The sequence below is a fragment of the Scardinius erythrophthalmus genome (genome assembly GCF_964197995.2).
Source record: "Scardinius erythrophthalmus genome assembly, chromosome: 3".
Lineage (NCBI taxonomy): Eukaryota > Metazoa > Chordata > Actinopteri > Cypriniformes > Leuciscidae > Scardinius > Scardinius erythrophthalmus.
In genome coordinates this window covers 7,775,040-7,799,880 of record NC_138223.1, presented here as the reverse complement: position 1 = coordinate 7,799,880, position 24,841 = coordinate 7,775,040, and the positions used below count along the sequence as shown (strand labels likewise).

Here is a 24,841-nt window from a genome sequence, read left to right as displayed (position 1 = left end):
TCAGGTTATCGTGGGAATATTAGAGATATAGAACGTGTGGTGGAGGTCGGGATCATGCCAGAGGAAGCGGGACGCCAATGCTAAAGAAACATTAAGAACTGGCCTGTGAGGGAAACAGAAAACAACTTTATGCCCAGAAGTTTAAACATTCAAATGAAAGTTATTCATTATGTTTTAATGTTCATCTAACTGTAGGTACGGTACATGAAATGTATAAATATGTAATGATAAAAAGCTACTAACACATGCAGCGGTTGCTCAGCCAACTCTGTTTCCACATGAGAGCAGAGCGATGCACATGACTGATGGAGATACACACTTAAAACACACACACACAGACCTTGTACAAGAGACACCAGGTTCATACTCATACACATCTTCACTTTCAGCATGCTAAATGATTCATCTTTAAAACATGATTTCCGCAAGCTTGATGTGCTTAAAGGAACAGTTCACCCAAAAATGAAAATATTAGAAGAAAGAGGATTTTTTTTTTTTGAATAGCACTGTAAAGGAATTTCAACAGAATTACTTTTAGCATGACATATACAATACAACAAGAGTGATTTATTTGCACTATGCTCCTTTATATGCTTTGTGATTTTTGTGAACTGTATATGAAACAATATGCATTATTGTCACATGTATACTAGTGATGTCTTAATATGTCTACTTCCGTACTCTAAAGGTGAAAAACAGTCTGAAGTGTGCATTCGATGGGCATGAGGCCATGGAAGAGGATTTGTGAATGGAAGTGAAGTGATGCAACTGATGCCCTAAGTCACATGACAGTGACAACATGGCAGATGTCATACTACACACATTCATACTATATAGAACATACTTTTTTAATGGTCGCAACGTAGGTTTTAAACCAAATGTAGTACCTACTAATCAGTATGCAATTTCAGACAAAGTGAAAGTCATCTTGGACACATTGTATTGTGGGATATCATATAGTATATATATACATATACAGTGCTATGCATAAGTTTAGACACCCATGCTAAAGTTGACTAAAAAGAGGAATAAAAAATCATCTTTTGGAAATTGAACTTAATGCCTTAATTAAAAAAATTAGGAAACATCCAACCTTTAAGGACACCAATTTTCTTTGTGAATGAATAATGTATCGTAAATAAATAAATGTTCTTCCTTAAAATACAGGGTGCATAAGTCTGGACACCCCTATGTTAAATTCCCATAGAGGCAGGCAGATTTTTATTTTTAAAGACCAGTTACTTCATGGATCCAGGATACTATGCATCCTGATAAAGTTCCCGTGGCCTTTGGAATTAAAATAGCCCCACATCATCACATAGCCTTCACCATATCTAGAGATTGGCATGGTTTTATTTCAGTTTCAGGTTTGATTTGCATTGAGAGATGATCTTATGGAAAGTACTCCATGCCAATTTCTAGGTATGGTGAAGGCTATGTGATGATGTGGGGCTATTTTAAATCCAAAGGCCAAGGGAACTTTATCAGGATGCATAGTATCCTGGATCCATGAAGTAACTGGCCTATAAAATAAAAATCTGCCTGGCTCTATGAGAATTTAACATAGGGGTGTCCAAACTTAAGCACCCTGTATTTTAAGGAAGAACATTTATTTATTTACGATACATTATTCATTCACAAAGAAAATCGGTGTCCTTAAAGGTGCATTGCGCAAGTCTCTGAGTTTTTGCAGAACTATGCCCCCTCTGGCGACAACCGAAACTGCAACACTGCAACTGAACGCGCATGACGTCACGCCCAGTCTCAAATTCCGACCCGAATCCCTCTTATTTATTTTACTGTACAGGATTATAGAGGCAATCGCAGTGATCAGAGAAGGGCTCATTCAGCCCATCAGGCAATTGTTTAAGCATGTATGGGTTAGAAAAACGGGTATTATTAACATGAAATGTTGCGCAATGCACCTTTAAAGGTTGGATTTTTCCTAATTTTTTTAATTAAGGCATTAAGTTCAGTTTCCAAAAGATGATTTTTTATTCCTCTTTTTAGTCAACTTTTGCATGGGTGTCTAAACTTATGCATAGCACTGTATGTACATATAAGCGCTGTGTGCGAATATGTCTACTTCCACACTATTTAGTAGGTGAAAAACAGTGTAATATAAAAAAAAACAAATTCATAGTATTTATAAAACAGAAGGCGAAAAGTACCCGGATGACCTACTACTTCCAGTGAGATTCTGAAGTGCGCATTCAATGGTGACTTTACTATCCCAGGGGAGAGGATTTGTTCATTCATACTACAACCATGTATACTATATAAAACATACATTTTTTTAAAGCTCGTGAAGTAAGTTTCAAACCAAATGTAGAACCTACCATACAGTATCCGATTTCGGATGTAGTGAAGGCCAACTTGAGCACATGCCATTGTGAGACATAGTGTATATCATAGATTTATATAGTATACATATGACTCATTATTGTCTGTTTCTATGAGCTGATACGTAAGCTGTCCGCCATATTGGAATGGTCAAATCCAGTCTGTGAACACTCGAGAGCAAGTTAACTGTGCATCTGCAACCTAGTTATTCACATACCTATATCTGCAACAGACATTTGCAGATGATTTTCACAGCATGTAGTTTATCATTAATGTGATAATTCAGCATATGGATAATATTGCATATTGAGTTATACATAAAAACACAAACCAGCACATTCCCATCTCTGAAAGGTTATCCCATTTCACCTGGATTGTATAGCTCTTTGTCTTTACAGCCTTAGGCTGTATGAAAATTTAATGAAATTTATTGATTTGTTTGTGTGAGTGATGAACAGCGTCATGTTAATGTTTAAAGATGTCAAAGTGTCTAGAGAGGTTGAATGTGGAATCTACGTATACTATGGCGTATACTGCAGAAATACAGTAGAAAGAGTATCACTGTATGTTAGAACGCTATTACACAGCCAGTCTACATGTATCACATATATTTCCACATACATGAGTTGTGCTGTTGGGTGACAGTTCTTCATCTGGGTGGTTAATATCAAGACAGAAGCTGTGCAGCAGGAGGCCAAAGCATGTGAGGAAGGTGCAGACGGTGCGAGACCAAACTTCACCAGGAAACACAGCACAAACAACCACAATGTCTACACAAAACTACTGTACATCACTTTAGCTGATCAGATATTCAAAATAAATAAGTGTATTTAAGAATAAGCAGATAATGCTCTTCCAAAGCCAATGAAAGATGAATTAAAATGTTCAGAAAATGCATGACATACCCCTTTAAAAAGCTTCGCCCTTCTTTATCTTTTTTGGTAGGAATCTGAGATTTTTCCCAGTTGGAACTTTCATGATGGAATTGTCCGATGGCTTTCCCAGAAGGGACACACTGAAAAAAAAAGAAGAGTAAATCATAATAAAATTATGCCTCTAAAAATTATTTTATCTTATATATGAAACGTATGGGACTGTTACAATATGTTTATATACAAGAATTTTATCTAACATTCATGATTGGAGCAGGTTAAATTATAGGAATCAAATATGACCAACCACTTATCTGAAAGTTTAGGAGCCCTCCTATCATTTTGGGGTTTTGTTTGGAACATTCGTTCATGCTTGAGTAAGGGAAAATAGAAACAGGACAGAAAGAGGACATCACTTGTGCCCAGTGGAGGAGGAAGTTGACACACACGCCAGAATCTGTGGAAATAAACAAACACACACAGGCTTACTCAGCTGCGCCTGTCAAACTCTGAGCTTAAGATGTGTTACTCATTACTTCTGACAGAAATAGCAAAGTCAAAGAAAAGGAGTGCATGTGGGACAGAGCAAAAGAGTCCGATGTTATGGAGTCCTAGATGTCCTCCTAACATGAGGGAATCAGTTCATTCTTAACTAAAAATGAAATGCTAATTTTAAATGATTTATTAAAAATATATACAAATAAGAAATGGATTAAATAATGAATTAATTAATGTTTAATTAATTAACTTAATTAAAAATATGTTTTATATACATGCACAATTGGTGTGATGTGTTAATGTAGTATTACTTAATTGCAATATTGCATCATATTATTGTGTCATATTTGAATTGTCCTAGACTCTGTATCTGATACATTTGCCTTCACTGGCAGTCATCTGATTTTTGGCAGAAGGATATGTCTTAATTTATTAGATTGTTTTTATTTATTTATTTTCAAATTGTGATTTTGTGTCACTTTTTAAATTTTTTAATTAAATTCATCTTTTTATGTGGCCCTCCTAGTCCTCTCTTATACCTGAATGAGGACAAGGGACAGCTGACACTGGAGCAAGAACAGAAAGCACTTTCTGATGCCTGCCGTAGTGTGACGTGCCTGAGGAAAACAACATTATAAAGTGCATTCACCACACTGATATATAAAAATTCATCATATATTACACATTCATCCATGTACGATGAACCTGATGACTGTTGTTGTCCTGTTAGTTAAACTGTACTGTGCAGGCCAGCCCACAGATGGCGCTAGAGAGCTGAATTACGCTCAGAGAGTCAGATGTGTTCAAAGTTCCATCCGCTGCATCAGAAGTGGACCAACAACATGCGGGAACCAGAGGATCTAATGCAATGCTGTGAATTAATAGATCGGAAACAATGGATAATGTACAGTTGATTAATATAATATAATATATACACATATAATAAAACTATTTTGTAAATGCATGCATATAATAAATAAAAATGCGCATAATACAATAATGCAGATAAAACGGCAAGTGATTCCACTTACAAGACATGGCTATATTAGTGAAACCAGGATTTGTGCCATTGTGACAACTTATGCCATATAGTACAACAACATGGCCTGCAAAAGGTTGACATGTTTAAAGGGGTCATGACATGAGAATTCATATTTGCCTTGATCTTGTGACATATAAGAGGACTTTGTTACCATTAAAGCATCTTGCAAGTTCCATAGCTTAAAATATCCTCCTCATTATAAACAAAACATTTATTTAAGATCTAAAAACAGCTCGTTTTGATATTGCGGGATCTGTGACGTCACACGGGCAAATACATTTGCATACAACTGCCTTTGGAGCAAGACATTGATGAATAGTTATACATCATCACACTTTAGACCCTGCCCACTGGCATTCAGTCGATAACGGCTGACATTTGCCTACACATGATGTGATCGTCAAATAGAATCAATTATAATCACTGACGCTGTCTACACTGGATACAGTATACAGATGCACGTTCAGTTTCTGACATATTCCACTCACTTGAGTCTGTTGACAACAAGACAAATGAAAGAGTGAAAGGACTCGCTTTTGTTTAGTAAATGAGGCACAGTGTAATGAAGAGCGCAGCTGACTGTATTGGATCTGACGGTATATTTTGTTTGTTTTTTGTGCAAAAACTTTATTAACATTATAAGTGAATATTAAATATTAAAATAGTCAAATTTGGCAAGATTATAAGGTATGTCTACACAGAAATTGATGTTCAAAAATAAATCTGCCCTGAGAAATGTTCACTGGAGTAAAAAGTGTGACAACTAACCCCAGTCTTCCCTATGACATGGCAATTTTAATGCAACAATGTTTCATGCTAACATTACAATGAATTGGGATTAGGGTGTTAAAATATTAAAATGAGTAATGTCGTGTCATGAGCAAATTCATTCTTGGCAGATTGTAGAGAAATGAGCGGAGTTGAGTTGTAGGATAGAAGGATCACCTGATATCACTTTGTAGGAAGATATCATTGTTGTTGATGTTTTAACTGCTCCCGAGGCACCACACGACCTCTCCATCCTCCTGCATGATACACACCATCTCATATTCAACTACACACTCACACACGCACACACACACACACACACACACACACACACACACACACACACACACACACACACACACACACACACACACACACACACACACACACACACACACACACACACACACACACACACACACACACACACACACAGGTTATAATGGTTGCTTTGTTGATGATGATATAAATAAATCTAAGCAGTATTGCCAGATCTCACAAGAAAAACAAGCAATCAGCTCTGATAAAACAAGCCAAAAAAAGCAACTGCAACTGCTATTGGTCTTCCTCTGGGGGGTGTTTATGAATCAAGGATTGCTTCATTTAATTTATCTGAAAAAGAGATGTTTTAAAAAGATGTTGTATATATTTATATATAAAATAATGTAAACTTGCATCAGTAGTGGACCAACAACACATGGGAAATGGATTGATTAATAGGAATAATATATATATAAATAAATATATATATATAAATATATTAGTGCTGTCAACTAATGTATGCAAATTAATTTTAATCAAAACAAATACAAATAAATAAATAAAGGATTGTTGTTTGTGTGTGTGTGTGTGTGTGTGTGTGTGTGTGTGTGTGTGTGTGTGTGTGTGTGTCTGTCTTACTCTGGGATGTGCAGTCTATGTGCAGTCTGAATAAAGGGACCAGCAATGGAACATTTATCAATGTTCTGCAGATGTGGCCTCACATTCTCTATTCCTTTTGGAAGTTTGGCCTGGAAAAACAAGAATCAGGTTATCTCTATTTATGTCAAAGTGTGTGTGCGTACAGCTTGTCTATCAGTTTGGAATCCTACCTCCTGGTCCCAACAAAGAGAACAGCTTCTTAGAAGGTCTACATAATTCCTTTGTAGATATCTGAAGTGTTAACAATGTAAATGAGTGGCACCCTGTTTAAGTCCTCGATAAGACATGCTCCATGGCTCTTGACTCTGTCCTCTCTCTGACATTGTCTCTTAGCAGACTTTCCTCCTCTGAAATCAGTGAACAGTACCGTTTAAAATTCAACAATTGGCCATAGACTAGCCAGCATGTGTCTGTCTCTCACCTTCCTCTGTCTCTGGCTCCTCCACGTTATCTGGGTCGAGAGGGAAGCTCTCTGATTGGAGGGAGATGTGACAGTTCTATCCTGTCTCCAGTCCCATTTTCTCATCAAACACCTACTCATGGAGTGATTCAAAATGTAAATAACATGAATAAAACATTTGTACAGTCAATCATCCGACATTGCTTGAATAATGAAAATTTTAAAAAGTAGCTGAGTAAGTGACATGATTCAGGACATGTTCCTGGATCAACATCCTTTGAAGCAGAGGAAGAACATTCCTATCCAACAATCATAACCTACCCTAAAGTCAACAAAGACCACATTTACTTTTTATACACATTCCTGGTATTGTAGTGCATGTTTTGTCAGTGTACAACTGCTAACATATATATATATAAAAAATGTGTATTACGATTTTTACATAATATTAAGCAGCATAACCATTTTCAACAACAACAACTGAAGACTGAGTAAAATTCAGATTTGCTATCACAGGTATACATTACATTTTAAAATATATTAGCATAGAAAACAGTTACAATATTTTAAATTGTAATCATATTTCAGAATATTACTGTTTTTACTGATCAAATAAACACAGCCTTGGTGAGACTCTTATGACCCAATCTTACTGAATCCAAACGTTTGAATGGTAGTGTATGTCATATTAAATGTATTTAAATTTATATTTAAATGTATTATATTTTATACAGCTATAGAAACTTTCCTCTAATGCCTTTAAAATGACTTTCCTTTTCATCTGATCTGTTCAGGCTATTGGTTAGCATTAACCGGGGGGCAAAATGCCTCAGGCTATTACTATGTGTAGGAGTGTTTGTGTCTGCTGACCTTACTTCGAACTTCCTCTTCAATGGAAAAATAGACTAAACGAATGCAAGCACTGTCCAGCCCTGAGATAAGTCTAACCACATCAGGACGAGCTTGATACTGTGACGACACCAGACCAAGAAAGATCTGCTCCCTGAGGGGTGTGATATAGATGTCACACACACACACACACACACACACACACACACACACACACACACACACACACACACACACACACACACACACACTCACACACACACACACACACACACACACACACACACACACACACACACACACACACACAACACACACACACACACACACACACACACACACACACACACACACACACACACACACACACACACACACACACACACACACACAGTTTACCTCCAGATATATTTTTTTAATCAAATACATGATCATAATTCTTCACACAATTATAATCAGACAATATCATCATGTGCCTGTAGTGTCAGTATTGTGGTTCAAAGGCAGTTCCACACAGGTGTCATCTATTTGCGGGTCATGTGGTTGTAACAGTGGCTTAAAGGAAACAGCCACACACTGGTCAGTAGGTCAGTAATGAACATAAAGAACTTAAAGAGCTCTGACCTGAACCACCTGACTGCTGCAGATTAATTTCGGCGTTGATAGTGTTGACATAGAAACGCATACATTTGAGTCACGAACCACTCCGAGTATAAAGTCACAGGTTTCCATCTCTTCCAAATTACAGTAGTCATGGCGTGAACGCAACATAAGCTCATTGTTTTGGATCAGGAGGAACTGTTAAAGGTGGCTGCTGTTTCGTTTGCGCTGCTCAGTGACTGACGTCTGTCTAACTCTGCATAGCATGAAACACTCGACGTGTGATGTCTGCGTGAGCAGGTGCACAGATGTATGGAAATACATAAGTTGAAGCGATAAGACGAACATTTTATGGTCCTACGCCTTCCACAGACGATATATATATATATATATATATATATATATATATATATATACCTTTATACCACTTAACTTAGTGATTGCCAGCAGGATGTGAAGAGACTTTCAACCAGCATAACAAAAAACAATTCTGGAACAAATCGCCTACCCTGCCTTTAAGCCAACAGTAGATACTCTAGAGTCTAGAGGGTGTGCCAGCAGTAAATGTATTAGAGATGGGGTACTTGGACTCAATTGTGAATGAACTCAGACTCACAGCAGGTCACTCCATTGCGTCTAGTGCTCTAACACTCACACATACAGAGTTCACAGCATGAATCTACAGTAGATTGAAGACCTGTCAGAGTCGGTGAGGTGTTGAATATCCACACCATCCCAGAATTCAGTGCATGTACCCAAAATTACATCAGCTGAGCCATATGAGAACAATTGAAGATCTCCTTAGGACAAAAATAACATATTGTTCTCAGTGTAATTTGTAAAATACAAAGTTTGTGATATTATGAAACCGTTAATCTCAATTCAATTCAGTTCAATTCACATTTACTTGTATAGCACTTTTCACAATACACATCGTTTCAAAGCAGCTTTACAGGAAACGCATGTTTCTACATTACAATTTAGAGTAATTTGTTATCAGAGGTCACTGTGTCCAAGTAATCTCCATATTTCAGAAATGTACAGTTCAAGAAAATACAAATCATGCAGTTAGCTAACATCATGCAATCATTTTAGGCAGAAACAATGAGCTCATTAAAGCAATTATTACAAGAGCCTTAAGAGCTATGTTTGGAATAACATACTACTCATGCTATTTAGGAGTTCTACTGTGCAGTGTGCAGATTTTCTATCTAATGCTGCATAGATTAAAATGTCCCATAATGTGAAGTACTCAGCTTTACACAGTGCAATGTGAAGAATGAACTAAAAGTAATAAAAAATGCAATTTGCTTCTTGATTATTCGATCTGTTAAGATGCTTATTTTTACACAAAATCAGATAAAAATTTCAAAAATAACCCTTTTTATTTCCTATATGATACATCAATGATGTTATTGTTTAGTAAAACTAAAACTATTAAAAATTGCTTTCATTAATGGAAATAAAGTTTGAATAAAACAAAAATACTAGACGGACACTTGTACTTAAAACACCTAAATGAAAATTGAAATAAATAATTGAAGTTGAAGTACTAAAATGACTAAAACTGTGATACAATGAAATTAAAGCTAAATAAAATGATAATAATAAAAATGACAAAAGCACAACAAAATTATGCAAACTTAAACTTAAAAATTAAAACTAAAGAGCAAACCCTCTTTTGGCATTAAAAAACTACTGTCAGGATTTACTAAAGACATGCAGTGAAAAATTAGCGCGTGGACAGGGTTATTTTTGCAGCTGACCTTATTACATATGCATTTGCAGGAGTTTCCCTTTCAGACGCAACTTTTCTGGGAGGAGAGCAAAAAAAACTATAAAACTAAAAAACACTCATGATCTCTTTTCTCTAACATAATAATGATTTATGAATTCATGAGAAACAATTTCAATAAATACTAAAAATTCAAGAAATATTTCATGACCTTTTATTTATTTGGTAAGCAGCCAAGCAAAGAGTGGGATAATGTATAATCTACAAATTATTATCATAAAATAAACCCCTTCCTTACATAATGAATTTTTTCACATACTATTACAGTGTACAGTATGCAGTAGGCATAAACATAGTAACTGCTTACTATTGGCGGTGCGTGTTGTATGTCACAGGTCACGCGCGTCTAAGGATGTTCATGCATGTATGCATGTGTGTATGCTCACCGGTTTGTGAGATGTGAGAAAGGAAGCCGTCTCATTGACACAGAAGGTGGAGCAGTGATCTCTGGGTGTCCAGAGTAGGAGATGGAGGGCAGAGTGTAGGCTGTCACACTCATTCTCTGTTCCAAAGGATCATTTGCGGAGGTGGAGAAGCCTGTAGATATGAACACATGCACTGTTAGCAATACAATTACACTTTTCTCAAAATTAGTTTGATGGAAACACTGATGAATCAGTAACCGTAATATTACGATGATATTTTTAGAATAACCGTACAATACTAAATAAATACCATGGTATTAATTAATATGATTAATTAAAAATGCTCTTCTATTGGCCAATAACCATAATGATCCCGATATATTGTGCAACCCTACATTCTAGGAAAAGACAATAAAAAATAGGGCCTAATGTACTCTGTTAATAATATGATGGAATTTTCCATTGTGTCGTGTTTTAGGGTCAAAGGAAATGTCAGTAATCTTAATGGATAATGTGCCATTGATTACCAGTTCCTTTTCCATTTTTCTATGGATTTTTTTCTTACAGTGTACAGTACCATATACCACATTTCAATAGTGTTATCATCTTGATTTAATTTAAGACATTATTAGACCCATTTATAAACCATTTCAGGACCATCAAAAACCAACAAGGATGTTTTTGTTATATTTATGAATACATTTAAGTGTAGAGTACACTAAGATCACATGGGATTTGTTCACAGATATTCCTGCATGCTGATACTGTGACCAAGTGCATTCTGGTACACACTCAAAGCTCTCATTTCAGTATTGCATTACTTTGAGAGAGATAGAATAGCATTCACTGCCCCAACGTCACCTCACGTGAGAGATGTTATCATTGTAGTGCAGAAACACTAGGCAATATACACAGCCCCCAAAAAGTATTTTGACATTCATTCACTTAAAAACATATGAATACCATTGCATAATAGACTATTTCAAAGTTAGATTATTGCATTTATTTCAAAGATAAAACATAAAGTTTGCAGGTGGCAGTTGATTATTCAATGCAATGACATGCATACATTTTAAGCGTGCCTTTATGTCCTAATTCTTACATGCAAGTCTTTTTAGCTTGGTTGCACTTACAGTTCCAGATCCCAGACTGTGCAGCAAACTAGCGGTGTGGCAGAGAGTCGATGTTTGACCCCAGAACACTGAGTAACATTTCTTGAAGGTCAACTTCCACATTTCCAATTCAATGAAATGGACATCAGTTTCACATTCCAAATCATTACCAACAACATATTCATTCACATGGTTACAGTTGTGAGCAATAAAAATACAGCCAGCTATTGTGTGGTTTCCTCTTTATTGAACATACCCACCAGTCCGCTGGCTGCGAGCCCATCTGTAACTGAACACGGCCTCTCTGTACATGCACACCAGAAAAAGCAGGGGGAAAGTCAGGGGCAACAGAGGTAAAACACCATTAACCTGCAACACAACATTTGATGTATTAGCAAGAGATGCATTTTTGTTTTATGGTCAATATTTTAAAGAAACACTATGCAACTTGTTTTGTTTAAAATGAACAAAATTTAAATAATGAATCAATACTTCAAAGTCTGAGGAAATAACAGGAGGATGCAAAATGCAAGTAAAATCTCAGTTTATTTGTAAACGGTCAGATGAAGACACAGGTCGGGGACAAACACTCAGGTGGAAATGAAGCAGGGACGAGATGGCGATCCGGTGGTGGTGCGGTGAACAGCGTGCTCGAGTGAACAACCAGGAACCGTGGAACATCCAGACGACACGAAGAACTGACGAAATCCAGACGAAGAACTTAGCAGACGAGGCACAGGAACAGGACACACACCGAGGAACAACCACAACGATCTGACAACATGAGAGGGAAATTACTGGGCATATAAAGGGAACTGGGATTGATGACAGCTGGAGACACTAATCAACACAACGAGTAACCACACCCACACAATTACATTCACACAGACACATCAGCATGAGACAGCCGATTCATGAACCGTGACAGTACCCCCCTCCCTAGGAACGCCTCCTGGCGTTCCCAGACAACCTTACCTGTCGATTGTAATCATCGATAAGGGAGTGATCCAGAATGTCTCTAGCAGGTACCCAACTTCTCTCCTCCGGACCGTAACCCTCCCAGTCCACCAAGTACTGAAATCCGCGTCCCCTCCGTCTCGAGTCCAGAATACGATGTACCAAATAAGTGGGTTCCCCATCTACGAGTCGCGGCGGGGGGGGAACCGGGGCAGGCGGATTAATGTGAGAATAAAACACGGGCTTGATTTTAGACACATGGAAGGCGGAGTGAATTCTCCTGTACGCAGGAGGAAGTTTGAGTCGGACTGTCACCGGACTAATATTTTTGGTGACAGGAAACGGGCCAATGAATTTGGGAGCTAACTTGTTAGACACGGAGCGGAGCGGAATATTCTTGGTAGAAAGCCACACTTTTTGACCCACGACGTAAACGGGAGGCTTTGACCGGTGGCGGTCGGCCTTGGCCTTCATGCGCCGCCCTGCTTGGAGTAGAGTCTCACGGGCTCTAGTCCAAGTATGGCGACACCTCTGGACGAATGCGTGAGCGGAGGGGACCGCGACTTCGGATTCCAGACTAGGAAAAATTGGTGGCTGGTAACCTAAACTACACTCAAATGGCGAGAGGCCCGTGGATGACACTGGTAACGAATTGTGGGCGTACTCCACCATAGAAAGCTGTTGGCTCCAGGACGAAGGATTCTTGGCAACCAAACATCGCAACATTCTCTCGAGGTCCTGATTGGCTCGCTCAGACTGGCCATTGCTCTGGGGGTGATAGCCCGAGGACAGACTGACCGTGGCCCCCAGTAACTTACAAAATTCTCGCCAGAATTTGGACACGAATTGGGAACCTCTGTCAGAGACCACGTCCATCGGGAGGCCATGTAACCGAAAGACGTGATCTATGACTGTGACCGCTGTCTCCTTGGCTGAAGGTAATTTGGGCAAGGGGATGAAATGTGCCGCCTTCGAGAACCGGTCCACTACGGTTAAAACAACCGTCATGCCTCTGGAGGGCGGGAGGGCGGTGACAAAATCTAGAGCGATGTGGGACCAGGGTCTCGAAGGGACAGACAGCGGTCGAAGTAACCCATCTGGGGGCTGGTTAGATGTCTTACCAGTGGCACAAACTGAGCAAGCCAACACAAAATCGTGAATGTCGCGAGCCATTAATGGCCACCAGAATCGTTGTTTAACTAAAAAACTGGTTCGCGTCACTCCTGGATGACAAGCCACGTTGGAGCAATGACCCCATCGAATAACGTCGGACCGTAACCCCTCCGGAACAAACAAACGGTGGGCAACCAGGCGGAGGCGTTACCCCTTCTAGGGCTGTCTTGACCCTCGATTCGACCTCCCATACTAGAGTGGAGATGACAACCTTCTCAGGTAAAATACACTCGGGAGTCACCGGGCGTTCGGATGGATCAAAAATACGAGATAAAGAATCGGGTTTGATGTTTTTGGAACCCGGGCGGTACGAGAGAACAAAATCAAAACGTCCGAAAAAAAGAGCCCACCGAGCCTGCCTGGAGTTGAGTCTTTTAGCCGATCTGATGTACTCAAGATTCTTATGATCGGTCCAGACGATAAAGGGTACCCCCGAACCCTCTAACCAATGACGCCACTCCTCCAACGCTAACTTGACTGCCAACAACTCTCTGTTACCAATGTCATAATTACGTTCGGCAGACGATAGTCGATGAGAGAAAAACGCGCAGGGATGCATCTTGTCGTCTGAGGAAGCGCGTTGTGAAAGCACTGCTCCTACTCCCACCTCTGACGCGTCGACCTCCACCACAAACTGACGTGTGGGATCAGGGGTGACAAGAATGGGAGCCGAAACGAAGCGACTCTTGAGGTTGTTGAACACTGCCTCGGCAGTGTTCGACCACCTGAACGTCGTTCTGGGGGAGGTCAAGGCAGTCAGAGGTGCGACTAGTTGGCTGAAATTGCGAATGAAACACCGGTAAAAATTGGCGAACCCCAGAAACCGCTGTAGGGCCTTACGGGAATCTGGACTTGGCCAATCTACCACAGCCTTAACCTTGTCAGGATCCATGCGCACTCCCTCAGAAGAGATGATGTACCCTAGGAAAGGAACAGACTGTGCATGAAACGCGCATTTCTCCGCCTTGACAAAAAGCCCATTCTCTAACAACCTCTGGAGCACTCGTCTGACGTGTTGAACGTGTTCCTGGAGAGACGAAGAAAAAATCAATATGTCATCCAGGTAAACATATATGAACTGATCTACCATGTCTCTCAACACGTCATTAACGAGTGCCTGGAAAACCGCTGGACTGTTGGAAAGCCCGAAGGGCATAACCAAATATTCAAACTGTCAGAATCAGAAATATATTTCTCCATGGCCTCCCTCTCGGGAACAGAAAGAGAGTAAAGTTTGCCCTTAGGCGGAGATTTACCTGGCAGTAGATCTATTGCACAGTCATAGGAACGATGCGGAGGGAGAGAAGCAGCACGAGACTTACTGAACACCTCCTTCAGGTCGAGGTACTCCGCGGGCACGTTAGACAAATCCGCTGCCTCACTCTGAAACACAGAACCAGACACAGAGGGACAGGCAGACACTAAACAGGACTCATGACAGTGGTTACTCCATGTGGAAACAGTGTTAGTGCACCAGTCGACACGGGGGTTGTGTCTGGAAAGCCACGGGTGTCCCAAAACCACTGGTGCAAGTGGTGAGTCCATGAGCAGGAATGAGATAAGTTCTGTGTGATTGCCAGAAGTGATGAGGGTGATGTTTTCAGTAGAATGAGTAATCCGGGGAAGCTCTTGTCCATTGAGTGCGTTGGCGGTAATCTGGTGTGAGAGGGGAGTGACGGGGATCTGAAGCTTAAGTGCAAGTTTGAAGTCCATGAAATTTCCCTCCGCTCCCGAATCCAATAGTGCGTTGGTGCAGTGCGTCGATGTTCGACATCTCAGTCTTACCGGGAGGAGGGTCGATGATGGTGATGAGGTCTTCTCGGCGGAGATCCCACCCGATAGTAGCCTCATACTTACTACCGGGCCTTGCTCCTTTACCGGGCAGGAGTGGATGAAGTGGCCCGCCCGGCCACAGTATAGGCAGAGTCCTTGGGATCTCCGCCTCTCCCTCTCCTCCCGGGAAAGCCGAGCTCTCCCCACCTGCATGGGCTCGTGGTCGAATGCGGGGCTGACCGCGCTCGCACCACCGGGCTGGTGGTCCTCCGTGCTGGACTGTGGATGGCTGGGACGCGTCAATCTGGTCACACGATTCAGTCGAGCGTCCACTCTCAGAGCTAGTTCCACCAGTCCGTTCAACGTCTCCGGTAAGTCCATCGCGTAAATTTCTCTCTGAACGCGGTCAGCCAGCCCATGCAGGAACCTATCCCACTGCGCCTCCTCGTTCCAACGGCACTCTGCGGCCAGGGTGCGGAACCGAATGGAAAAGTCCGCCACCGAGCCTTCTCCCTGTCGCAGTTCGGCGAGTAATCTGGCCGCCTCCTTACCCGCCACTGCACGATTGAAAACTCTCTTCATCTCTTCGGAGAGTGCCTGGAACGAGGTGCAGCAGTTGTCTCCGTTCTCCCACACCGCCGTTCCCCAAAGCGCTGCTTTCCCTGACAGCAGGGTTAATACAAATGCCACCCTTGCCTGTTCGCTCTGGAAAGTGCGTGGCTGTAAGGCAAAATGCATGTAACATTTCGTGAGGAACGCTCTGCAATATTCAGGCTCACCGGAATATCCCTCTGGTGGGGCGCTGATGGTGGGGGAACGGTCGGCGTGGGGGGCGCAGTGGGACTCCGTAGAAGTTGTACTTGTTGGGTGAGCTCGGACACCTGCTTCACGAGTGCTTGCACCGCACGACCTGTGCCCGAGACGCTCTCCTCTTGTTGGTCCATACGTGAGATACTGTGAGCGATGAAATCGTTGATCTGGGACGTGCTTGCTGCATCCATGATGTGGTCAGATCGTTCTGTGAGGAAATAACAGGAGGATGCAAAATGCAAGTAAAATCTCAGTTTATTTGTAAACGGTCAGATGAAGACACAGGTCGGGGACAAACACTCAGGTGGAAATGAAGCAGGGACGAGATGGCGATCCGGTGGTGGTGCGGTGAACAGCGTGCTCGAGTGAACAACCAGGAACCGTGGAACATCCAGACGACACGAAGAACTGACGAAATCCAGACGAAGAACTTAGCAGACGAGGCACAGGAACAGGACACACACCGAGGAACAACCACAACGATCTGACAACATGAGAGGGAAATTACTGGGCATATAAAGGGAACTGGGATTGATGACAGCTGGAGACACTAATCAACACAACGAGTAACCACAGCCACACAATTACATTCACACAGACACATCAGCATGAGACAGCCGATTCATGAACCGTGACACAAAGCCTGTTATAACTGCTTATATTTTAGACCTGACGGGATGTTTTTTGTGGAAATTGTGTACATACGTCACTCGCCAGTGCGTGTCTCGTCATATCCGTAAATAGAGAAAAAAGTTGCTCCGGCTACTTTGACGCATGAATTGTGTGGTAATGACATAGGTTAGTTGTCACAACGAGCGAGAAAGGTTGATATGGAGAACACTACATTTCAAACCTTCAGGGAATGAAGCCCTGAACAGAGGAGAGTGCTGGCAAAAAGAGAACGTGACAGAGCTCGTAATAAAACAAGAATTAACATTGGCTTGATTTTTCGGGGATGGCAAGCACTGAGAGATCTGAATTGTTGTAAAAGTGACGCGAAGATGGTGTTTTATTACTCAACAGGTGAGTAAGGTGTTTAATTGAACAGATAAATTGGCATATGTCGCTCTCTAAAGCCCCTTTCACACAGAGATTCCGGAAAATACACGGATAAAGTGACCCGGGAATTGACCCGGGTTCGTTTGATTTTGGTTCATTCACACTGCCAGTGATTTTCCGGAATCAGAGAGTGCATTCACTCACAACCCGTAAAAATCCCGTAAAGACTCGTGACATCAATGTGACTTGTAATGTCTAAGCAGCGTCTTAAGTTTGCTTATGAGCTGCGATTTCTCTCTCTCCAGTGCATCTCTCTCCAGTGCAAACCACGCTTGTGCATTTTTTTCTCTGATTCGATCATAAACTTGCGCATTACGTACCGTTTCACAGCTGGCGAACGATCCCGGCTTCAGCGTCATCGCTACGACACGGCATTATTATGGCTTTTGTTCACACAGCACGCGTTCCGGGACTGAACACGGTAATGTAACTAGGTCCCCAACCCGGCATCGATTCCGGAATCAATCCCGGGTCATGTTTGCGTTCACAATTTCTTGGGATCATTGCGCTGTGTGAAAGGGGCTTAACAGAGTTCAAAGCATTATCTATTGTGAAGGGTCATTTCATTATACAGTAGTTGTTGTAATATATTTTCAAGGAAGAGCCTTGTCTATTGGGCAAAGCTACAGTAACGTCTTCAGCTAGTCAGCTTGAGATTGTTTCCATCTAAACTGGTTATATCTCTTAAGCCTAGAATGTTAAGAGCAGAAGGATAATCTATCTCTCTTAAACATAAAAATATTCATCCGCAGTCCCGCAGAGCTGAAGCACAGCCATAATAATGTTCTTTTGCAAAATGCCTTGTTTTTTAACTGCTAAACTGCCATAAGTTACATAGTGTACCTTTAAATATAAAACATTGTACCTGTTTTGCTCTACTACATCACATGTTCTCACAAAATATGTAACAAAACACTCCTTATGGTTGATTTGGACTATAATGTTTCAGACATTACAAGTATTTGCATTTTGTGTGTTTCAGAGTATGTTAGTGTACAGATGTGTGTATGCTTGTTTTTGGATATCCTTACAGGTAGCTACAGGAGTGTGACAGGCCATGGTCCCACACCAGGAACGGCAAACAAAATATGCAACAGATTCAGAGCCAGGAGCAGCACCTTGAGAATAAAGGTCAGATAGATGTTACAACCAATCCTGAACAGGGGAATTTTCCATTTCATAAACAGTGAAAAGGCTATTTCAGTTCATACAGTTCAACACTAACAAAAGAAATACCAAAACACCATGGTACCTTGTTTTTCAGGGCAAGAAGCTTGAAAATGAACAAATACCAATTAAAACAAACATATACTTTGAAAGCAATGCTAGTTACTTCTTATAAAAATAAATATGTCAAATGAATAACATAAAAAATATAAATAAATGAGTCTCACCAGGACAAAATGTGCTGGGCTTCTCTCTAGTAAACATTGCACAGTGAAACGTTCATTATCCAGAACTGACACAGGTCTTTGATGAGAGAGCTCCAAACACCTCCTACATAAAAAGATCCATACAAAAGAGATTCTGTGCCAAATTCTGGGCTTTTTTCCATAAATCCTGCTATTATGAACATCCTGGGGCTGTAGTTTAGGAGTTCAAGAATTGGATATGCTTTGCCATTGTCAATGATAATTTCTGTCATGCTGTTACAAGCTGACCCAGTGACAGTGCTGTAATAGTGGAATATCATATTGAATACAGTCCTTAAGCTCTTAAGTCCTCCACTAGGATCTGTGTTTTGTGTCTGGCACAGATGAAATAACATTAAAAGACTCTTATTCAAAAGAGAGTACTAGAACACCACTGGGACACAATAGTGCTTGTTATCTAAAACCCTTTGCATTTTACTTCTATAAATATGTTGATGTGTCAATAAAATATAACTTATTTTTGGTTTCATTTGGCTTGCAGTACTGAACCTATTTTATTTTATTTTATCATTGAGCAAACAAATAGCAAAATGATAGCTATAACACCAAAAAGGTGTTGAGAAAAAAGAAAAGAAAAATGAAATTATAAAAGAAAAGTGAATTAATAAAAGAAGGACAATTTAAAAATGAAAAAACCTACTGAACCACTTTGGCTGCTGTAGTCTTCGTTACTCTGCTGTGGTTGGAGCAAACGATGTGGGTGGGGCCTTCCACTATCCAATGGGGATGGAGGAGAGGTGACTGAACACATCACTGCAGGATAAGACAACATGATCCTCTTCCTGTCCTCGTAGACCAATCAAAGAAAAGAAAATAGTTTTATGACATTTTATGCTCTTGTGCAAAGAGAAAGTCATTTAGTTCCAATCAGTGATGGAAAAGAATGGAATTCATCTGCTGAAAACAGCATAAAAAGATGCAAGGTAGGTATTTAGCCTTGGGCACATTGGAAACAAACTGTATTTACATAGCCTTATTTATTCATTATAATGGTTCACACAAAAATTAACACACTGCTCTTTTACATAAAGCATATGTCAAGCTCCCTAAATACTGGTCTGTTTGTCACACAAAGCACATTTTTGCTTCAGAGAACTAAGAATATTGTGCATGAGTCATATGGACTATTTTTATGCTGCTTTTTTTGTCCTTTTTGCAGCTTGGCAGCCTCTGGTCACTGTTTGTTTTTGTATGGGAAAGAGAATTGTAAATATTCTTCAAAATCTCTAATTTTTGTGTTCTACAGAAAATATATTCATACATCTTTTCACTTTTAGGTGAACTATTTCTTTGAGAGTGTCATGTATGCTCTCTGACCTGAATTCCTCTTAGTTCAGTTGGCGCTTCACTGCCAGGGCGTAGAGAGATAATGTCATCCTCCACCAGCAGACTGACAGGCAGATTGGCAAGTTTCCCATCACATCCACTGTCCTGACACCACAGGGGAGGGTGGGGTGAACAGGTCCTCTGTGACTCTTAGCCAATCAGAGGAAGGATGTTTCAAGAACTCTGGATGCATCCAAAGAGTTTAAAGTGACCATGAAATCAAAATTGACAATTATTTTTTTGTGGAATATTGCGGTGTTTATTATAAATTATTAATCCGTGTATCAGTTAAAAAATAATAATAATAATTCATGTGCCCTTGTAATCTTTAATTAAAATAACTTCCCCTCCATCTTGCAGCGACATCTCTTCTCTGATGACATTACTGGCAACGAGGGCGGGACGACCTGTCACTCACATGACATCACAATAGCAAACCACAACCATGCAATCAGTTCCCGATGGACAAACTCAAGTCTCACCCTACATTTTTTCTTGTTTGAGAACACAGATATATGTCACATTAGGGAAAAATAGAGTATTACAACCTCTGTTTCATGCTGACTTTAATTATTTTTCTTTGCAAGGTATTAAAACAATGTAGCTAGCTTAAGCTACAATAGCTGTAAACTTTCAAGAACCCTTAAAGTTTAAAGTTAGCTAGTTGCATTACCACCTACATTACAAAACTTTTTTTGTTGTTGTTGTTGTTGTTGTTGTTGTTGCCTACTACAGAAGAAAATATCATTAGTGTTTTGATCATTTTGTCAGGAAAATGTCGTGCAGGTAGTTGAATTCGTTCCTGGTGGGTAAATGTCCAATTTATTCAGCGTCTCAGAGCTCTCTTTCTCTTTCTCTCTATGACAAGAATACTTTAATACTAATGAATGATAAACAGCTCCAAACGACCGTGTTCGGCGCGAAGTACCGCGAGAACGGTAGGAAGTACCATCGTGAATTTGATTCTAAACAACCGACAGAAAATACCAGAGATACACGACATAATAGCTGAAATATTGTCACGGGCGAAGTAACATTGTGTTAAAACTTATTTAAAAACTAGATGCTATTTAGTAATATCATTAACAGATTTGCTTTTAGCACTGCTTGATACTGATATTTCTTTATATAAGTTAATTTGTATAGGCTAGATCAAGGAGTGTTCCTCCTACTGTCCTGCAGAGCTTCCAATAGTTCCAATCATGCTCTAACACGCCTTTAATTTAGATCTTTTAAATGTCAATTATTTGTCTTAGACTAGACTTACTGGCGAGACTACAGAATAATGGGAAGCAAATGGACTTGCTTAGTGCCCTGCTTCTTTTTTTTTTGCAGTTTGGAACAAACATAAATGACACAATGTTTAAAGGATTTTTTTAAATTAAAAAAACATAACTATATAGTACACCATTAAAGCCCACAGTATAGTATAGCCTATTTCAGTTTTTATGTGTACACCTAAGTCTCCCAAACTATGAAAGAGCAACCTCTGGGCAATAAATGTTCTCCTGGCAAGAAACGTAGATGAGCATGTCTCGACTATTCACTTTTGTACTGTGTCAAACTAGAACTGGAGAGTATAATCAAATGAATGACGCTATCAGGATGTGTGCTCAGTAGGGCACATGTAAATAACCCTGTAAAGTGTTCAGTAAAGTCTCCACACTGCTGGGCATCTCCTCTCTTTCTCTCTCTTCAGCCACTGGAAGATGATCATGGCAACCAGCCCAGCCAGAAGGAGATGCAACAAAGTGTCAAAGCTGTGCTGTCACTATGACAACCATACAACAAGATAACTTGTGTAACATTGCAGACTATATGCAAATGACAGATAAATCAGTATTTAAGATGCACAAAGTATTTTTTTGGCTGAAACCACAGTGGTTTTGTATTTTCCGAAGGTGTATTTGGCACCCTGCACCACCAACCTTTAAGTGGAAAATAAATAAATAAATAAATGCACTTAGTTAATATATGCATTTATGTAAATGTCTTATCTTTTTGGTTCAATTACATGGCAGGTGATCACACAGGGCTGTCAGTAAAACCCCTGACCAGTGAAGACTGGACCATATGGAGTGATGCAGAAAAAACCTGATCCACGCTGCCTGAACAACATCATAACAAAAGGTAACTTTCTGACAAAAGACCACCTCTGATGGTCTCAGGTTTTAAAAGCTCTTTGGGAATCTTAAATTTAGCCCACTTGCCTTCCATTGGCCATCTGCATCTCTGTGTTGTTGCAGATGACAGCTGAGGATGAAGCTGAGCTGAGGATGAAGCCGGGCTGTCTCTAATAAGAGAGATATATTACAGAAACTGATTTGCATGCAAATCGTCTCTAGTGAGCTGAAATACATCAAGCATCAGTGAGTACACAATCTTTGAGATATGATCGTTTGAATGGGTTTTTTGTCAGTATGACCCTTGAATCGATAATAACGTTTATGCAAATTCTTTCAAGAGGTCAAATGCAATCTCTAAATTCTAAATACTTAATGTAAAGTTAAAAATTGTGAACTTTAAATATTCCAATATACCGATTTATACAGTGACACATGCAGTAAAATAAAAAATATATTTTAATAAAGTTATTAATTTGCATATGAGTTTGCAGTCTGAATTGAATGTAATGAGAATGTAAGAGGAATCTTTCAAAAAGGCTCCCGATTATGTTACCGGTCTGATAAATTGAATCACATTCTGAATTGCAAGCTATAGTTATTTTCAGCGATGTCCATCTCAAAACAATGCTAGGTTCATGAAATATATATCAAGGTTGTTTGTAATTACCTCAAAAATTTATATCTGAATTAACTATGCATTTAAATTGAGTATATCTGCTAAAAATGCATTCATTATGCAATATAATTTTGTCTAAGACATGAAATTGGGCGAGCTATGTGAGAAAGAGGTTTAACTTCTAAAATTTTAACTAAACTAAAACTAAACTAAAAGAGAAGCATCACTTACATTTATGCTATAAGCAGAAAGTAAATGCTCAGCTTTTTTATGCTAATAAAATTTAAAGTTTAATTTAAAATGTTAACACTTTTATTTGTTAATTTTTTTATGCTAAGCTTTGGAAAATGTTTATTTTCAGTAGTTTATGTTATAACTTTTTTCTTAAAATTGTGTTGATCGTGATATCTTTATTCACCATATTTTGTGCATATTGTAATATTTTTTTTTTGCTCATATCGCTGATCCTTATAGCGATATGAGCAAAAAAAAAGTCTCTTATGTATAATTACTGTAATGTATTTCTTGCATAGTAACTATAATTTAAACTGTGATATTTCTATTAAGTAACCATAAGTAACAATAGATGGCTCCTCATTACCATGTTCAAATCTTTAACTATATTTACCAAACTGGTGCTTGCAATGAAAGCATAAACTGAAATGATCTCCCTCCCTATATGAATCCTCAATGTTAACACCATACCATAAGTGTTCAGTTTTACTATAGTACATTTTCAAAAGTGTCAAATATGTGTTGTACTTCTAGAAAATATAATAATATCACTATTCTATTCATTTTAGTGAAAATAATGCTTCTGTACTCACTGGCTCAAAGCTATCCTTCTTAAAAGCTCTCATTGTGAGCACTGAAGGGCACTATGATGATTTCTTACATCTTTGTGTGTGTTTGTGCAGGATAGGGGGCTGGGTGGATGCTGCCACCAGCACATGTTCTCAGACATGCCCACTGACTGTCTTCTGTCAGATACAGAGAACTGAAATTATCTCCATGCAAACAATTAAATATTCAGTGCAGTCTCATGTGTAAGCTATTCAGTTCTGAAACGCTCTCTTTAAAATGAGTTAATCAAGCTGCACTAAGTCAAGAGGCAGAGATATTATGTGACCATGTACGTTTATTAAATGTCGTGTCATCTGAATCAGAGCGGACGTGACCAACATGCACAACAATCAAACACATGCACAGCTGCAGCAAGTGCCCACTTATAAGGGCCATGTTGTTAGTTCAACAGAAACTGCCATAGGATAAAAAGCATGTGCCCCCTCCAACAAGATTTATGATTAAATATACTTCATAAATTTATATATATATATATATATATATATATATATATATATATATATATATATATATATATATATATATATATGTACTCTTTGTAGACTATTTTAGTAACACAAATGGAAGTATGTGGAAATTCTGTAATTGTAATTTAAGTAATTGTATAGTAAAATTCCATCAAATTGAATTCAATAATCCTAACATATTATTCATATTATGAATAAGGAATTTTAAATGAGTAAAACAATCCAGAGTTTAGTAAAACATTTTGTATAAATCGTCATGGAATGAGGGAACATTTAGTTCATGTGATTCGTATTCATAAATTTAAAGTCCAAGTGAACTGGAAGTTGCAAACGACTTTTTTCCAGTGTTGTGACATATTTCCAAGTGAAACGAAATATTAAATAGAGGGCAGGGTTTTACTTCAGTGCACCTCCTCTCCATCCCTTACTCATGGAAAACTGACGGTTGGTTAAGGATATTCAACCCAAGCCGTCAAACTGACGTCATCAGAGAAGAAACGCCATTCCAGAGCGGAAGCAAATGTTCAGATATTGATTAAAGATTACCATGACAAGCAAATTATTTATGTGTATTAACCTGTATGGATTAATTGTTCACCACAAGACTAGTAATGCATGCTAAAAAAAGTAAATAGGGTAAAAAAAAAAAAGTATGTATGAATATGAATCACA

At 39.3% G+C, this 24,841-nt stretch overlaps 1 pseudogene across 1 annotated transcript; it reads right to left on the bottom strand.

The window, feature by feature from the left end:
* On the bottom strand, positions 1-23,698 carry LOC308688909 (annotated as a pseudogene). The gene is made up of 22 exons: positions 23,666-23,698; positions 22,307-22,389; positions 22,152-22,204; positions 16,248-16,486; positions 15,905-16,188; positions 15,676-15,772; positions 15,044-15,351; positions 14,303-14,432; positions 11,826-11,934; positions 10,516-10,625; positions 8,170-8,269; positions 7,715-7,872; positions 6,866-6,977; positions 6,707-6,791; positions 6,424-6,533; positions 5,701-5,809; positions 4,398-4,584; positions 4,253-4,330; positions 3,577-3,672; positions 3,277-3,358; positions 2,965-3,113; positions 1-103 (listed from the first exon to the last, which is right to left on the bottom strand). The product of its transcript is annotated as an uncharacterized misc_RNA (transcript).
* Between the last annotated feature and the right edge of the window lie 1,143 nt (positions 23,699-24,841).